This window comes from Lathyrus oleraceus, chromosome 3 (assembly GCF_024323335.1).
Source record: "Lathyrus oleraceus cultivar Zhongwan6 chromosome 3, CAAS_Psat_ZW6_1.0, whole genome shotgun sequence".
Taxonomy (NCBI): domain Eukaryota; kingdom Viridiplantae; phylum Streptophyta; class Magnoliopsida; order Fabales; family Fabaceae; genus Lathyrus; species Lathyrus oleraceus.
The window spans coordinates 442,372,489-442,377,623 of NC_066581.1; positions in this window are offsets into that span (position 1 = coordinate 442,372,489).

The window sequence follows — 5,135 nt, forward strand, 5'->3', positions numbered from 1 at the left end:
GGGTTAGTGACGCCCAGATCTTTGGGTCCTCCACCAAATCCTTTACCTCCATGGTACAATCCAGATGCTCATTGTCCTTTCCTTGGGGGTGCCCCGGGACACGATTTGGAAGGATGTTATGCTTTAAAGCATATTGTGCGAGACCTGGTTGAAAAGAAGATTCTGTCATTTCGAGACGTCGGACCCAATGTCAAGAACAACCCTTTGCCAGCACATGGTGATGTTAATGCCGTCGAAGATGCTTATGATGTGTGTGTAATCAAGAATGTGGAAGACGTCAAAACTCCATTGCTAGCGCTTCATGCAGGATTGGTGAGGGCTAGATTGATTGATACTTGTCACGATAGCTGTGAAGAATGTGCCATTCAGCCGAAGGGATGTAAAGTAGTACAAAAGGATATTCAGAATTTGATGAATCAAGGTGTTTTACAGATTTCTGGTCCAACAATTAATGAGGAAATTTCGGTCATTGAACCCGTTTTTAACATACCAGAACCATTTGAGGTAACTTATCATAGAAGAGATGATGTTCATCCGTCACCCGTGGTGGTATGCATGCCTACACCATTTCCTTTTGAAAGTACCAAGGCAGTACCCTGGAAGTACGGCATAACAGTGGTAGATGGAGTAGTGGATGGAAAACCTGAGGCCACTGAAAGTAAGAAAGGTGTGGAGAATGTTGACGCCGACATCACCAATATCGCAGGAACAAGCAGGATGACCCGCAGTGGTCGGATTTATACTCCCAATTTTGATGTGAACCCTCAAGAGTCTACAAGGGGAGCTGCAAAAGTAAATCCTACCCCAGAATGTGGAGGGGCACAGCCGGCTGTACAAACAGATGAAGCAAGTGAGTTCCTAAGGATAATAAAGAAATCTGACTACAAGATAGTTGATCAATTACATCAAACACCATCAAAGATATCTATCTTGTCCTTGCTTCTGAATTCTGAAGCTCATAGGGAGGCTCTACTAAAGGTGCTTGCTCAGGCTCATGTTACCCAAGATATAACGGTCGGCCAATTCGATGGAGTGGTCGCCAATATCACAGCCTGCAACACTCTAAGCTTCAGCAATGAAGAGCTACCCAAAGAGGGGAAGAATCACAACCGCGCTCTGCATGTATCCATAAAGTGCCAAGAAGATGCTATGGCTAGAGTTTTAGTTGACACTGGATCGTCCCTCAATGTTCTACCAAAGAGGGCACTTGCTAAATTGTCTTATCAAGGTTCAGAATTGAAACCTAGTGCGCTTGTGGTGAAAGCTTTTGATGGTTCACGGAGGACAGTAGTGGGGGAGGTAGAGTTACCGATACAGATTGGACCGCATGTATTCCCCATCAATTTCCAAGTCATGGACATAAATCCAGCTTATAGTTGCCTTTTGGGATGCCCATGGATACATGCTGCTGGGGCAGTAACTTCTACTCTGCATCAAAAGATGAAGTTCGTTGTCGATAACAAACTCGTTATTGTCTCAGGTGAAGAGGACTTTATCATCAGTCAACTCTCCTCTTTTCGTTATATTGAGGCTGATGAGGATGCCTTGGAAACCTCCTTTCAAGCCCTTGAAATATCCAACGCTACACTTGAAGAGGTTAAGGATCCTGTTGAGAAAGCTAGTTTGTCATTCGCTTCTTTGAAGAGCGTAAAATCAGCAGTTGAAAGTGGAGGCCCTGCAGGTTGGGGGCAAGTTATCAACGTCAATGAAAAGAATGACCGTTTTGGTTTGGGGTACAAGCCTTCTGCTAATGGAGGAGCCCTGGTCCCTGCAAAGGACCGTGTGCGGAGCATTCAAGAAGTTTTCCTGAGTAAAGGATTTATCCATGGAGAACAAGTTGGTGCAATGGAAGATGACACTGAAGATGAAGAAGCATTGAATCTGGTATACCGGTGTGAAGCCGCCTTGACAAACTGGGAAGCGGTTGAGATTCCAGAAGTTTTTCCTGTGTCAAAGTAATTGTTGTTTTCCTTTGTGTGTTTTTTGAAAATCCTTAGCTCTGCCCAAGGCTAATGGATCATTTGTAGGGCCCCTTTTGAATTTCAAAAAAAATCATTATGACAAATAAAGAGCATTTTGTTCAAATTCTTGTCGTTCATTTATCTGTTGTTTTTCTTAAAATGGCAATCCTTTCAAAAACTACAAAAAAATTTGTTACTTCTTTTTGCATTTTATTTCCATTTTTCTAAAGAAAACCATCATTAAAAAACATGCAGAATAATCAATAAACCAGTTGAATTCGATGACCCCGCTACTTCCTATAATTTTGAACTCCCCATCTACCAAGCGGAAGAGGAGAGTGAGGAAGATTGTGATTTCCCAGAAGAACTGGAAAGGATGCTCGAGCACGAGTCAAAGGCCTTTCAGCCACATCAAGAACCAGTGGAAACAATCAACCTTGGCACCGAGGAAGACAAGAAAGAGGTCAAAGTTGGGACTACACTTGAGGCAAGCATCAAGGAAAGATTGATCAAGTTGCTACATGAATATGTAAATGTATTTGCTTGGTCATATCAGGATATGCCAGGTTTAGATACTGACATTGTTGTCCACAAGTTACCACTACAGCCAGATTGTCCGCCAGTGAAGCAGAAGCTCCGAAGAGCAAGACCTGACATGGCTCTAAAGATTTGTGACGAGGTGAAACGTCAATTTGATGCCGGTTTTCTAGCAGTTGCAAAGTACCCTCAATGGGTAGCTAACATAGTACCTGTACCCAAAAAGGATGGCAAGGTCAGGATGTGTGTTGATTATAGGGATTTAAACAAAGCTAGTCCGAAGGACGATTTCCCCCTGCCACATATTGACACTCTGGTAGACAACACTGCTAAGTTCGCAGTCTTCTCCTTTATGGACGGATTCTCGGGTTATAATCAAATTAAGATGGATCCAGAGGACATGGAAAAGACCACATTCATCACCCCTTGGGGAACATTTTGCTACAAGGTAATGCCATTCGGTCTCAAAAATGCTGGGGCAACTTACCAAAGAGCAATGGTCACTCTTTTCCATGATATGATGCATAACGAAATTGAGGTCTATGTGGATGATATGATTGCAAAATCTCAAAGTGAAGAGGATCATATAGACCATTTGCAGAAGCTGTTTGAGCGTCTTCGGAAATTTCGACTACGACTGAATCCTGCTAAATGCACCTTCGGTGTCCGATCCGGAAAGTTGCTTGGTTTCATTGTTAGCCAACGAGGAATTGAGGTAGATCCTGACAAAGTCCGAGCTATACAAGAGATGCCTGCTCCACGCACCGAGCGAGAGGTTAGAGGCTTCCTGGGGCGTTTGAATTATATCTCAAGGTTTATCTCACATATGACGGCCACATGTGAGCCTATCTTCAAATTGCTTCGAAAAGATCAAGCAGTTGAATGGAATTCTGACTGCCAAATGGCTTTTGAGAGAATCGGACAATACCTGCAAGAGCCCCCTATTCTAATTCCACCTGTTCAAGGGAGACCACTCTTTATGTACTTAACTGTGCTTGAAAAGTCAATGGGATGTGTGCTAGGACAACATGACGAAACCGGTCGAAAGGAACATGCTATCTACTATCTAAGTAAGAGATTTACCGATTGTGAAACCCGATACTCACTCTTGGAGAAAACTTGTTGTGCTTTAGCATGGGCCGCTCGTCGTCTAAGACAGTACATGATTTGCCACACTACTTTGTTGATCTCAAAAATGGATCCAATAAAGTACATCTTTGAAAAGCCTGCTTTGACTGGAAGACTCGCCCGTTGGCAGATGTTACTATCTGAGTATGACATCCAATATGTGTCTCAGAAAGCCATCAAAGGAAGTGTGTTGTCTGATTACCTGGCAAACCAGCCCGTTGAAGATTACCAGCCGTTGAAGTTTGACTTCCCGGATGAAGACATTATGGTAGTGAAAGACTGTGAAATCCCAGGACCTGATGAAGGACCTGAACCCGGATCTCGGTGGAAGCTCATGTTTGATGGTTCCTCCAACTACATGGGGCATGGCGTAGGAGCTGTCCTGTTGAATTCAAATGGTGGATACACTCCCTTCACAGCAAGGTTGTGTTTTGATTGCACGAACAATATAGCAGAATATGAGGCGTGCATCCTAGGCATTGAAGCAGCCATTGATCTCCGAATCAAAATCCTCGAAGTATGTGGAGATTCAGCCTTGGTGATATACCAAGTCAAGGGCGAATGGGAAACCCGTGATACCAAGTTGATCCCATATCGTGCCTATGTCATGGAATTAATAAAATACTTTGACGAAATCACTTTCCGTCATATCCCGAGAACTGAGAATCAAATTGCTGATGCTTTGGCTATGTTGGCTTCAATGTACCAAGTCAGATTCCATAATGAAGCACCTCTCATTCAAATCGAGCGGAAAGTTGAGCCTGCCTACTGCCAGTCAGTTGAAGAGGAAGTTGATGGTAAGCCATGGTTTCATGACATCAAGTGCTTTTTGCAAAATCAAGAATATCCCACAGATGCAACAACCCTTGACAAGAAAACATTGAGGAAGTTAGCGTCCAAATTCTTCTTAAGCAATGGTGTGTTGTACAAGAGAAATCACGACATGATTCTGCTCAGATGCGTGGATGAACGTGAAGCAGACCTGTTGATCAAGGAGATTCATGAAGGATCCTTTGGAACTCATGCCAATGGGCATGCCATGGCCAAGAAGATTTTGAGAGCTGGTTATTACTGGTTGACCATGGAATCTGACTGTTTCAATTATGCTAGAAAATGTCATAAATGCCAAATCTATGCCGACAAGGTACACGTGCCTCCGACCCTGCTAAATGTTTTGACGTCACCTTGGCCTTTCTCAATGTGGGGCATCGACATGATTGGCGCCATCGAGCCTAAAGCTTCCAATGGTCACCGATTCATCCTGGTTGCCATTGATTACTTTACCAAATGGGTAGAAGCCGCCTCTTACGCTAATGTGACAAAACAAGTGGTTGCACGGTTTCTCAAGAAAGAGATCATTTGCCGTTATGGAATTCCAAGCCGGATCATCACGGATAATGGGACGAATCTGAACAATAAGACCATGAAAGAATTATGCGAGAGCTTCAAGATTGAGCACCATAACTCTTCACCATATCGTCCAAAGATGAATGGCGCTGTTGAAGCCGC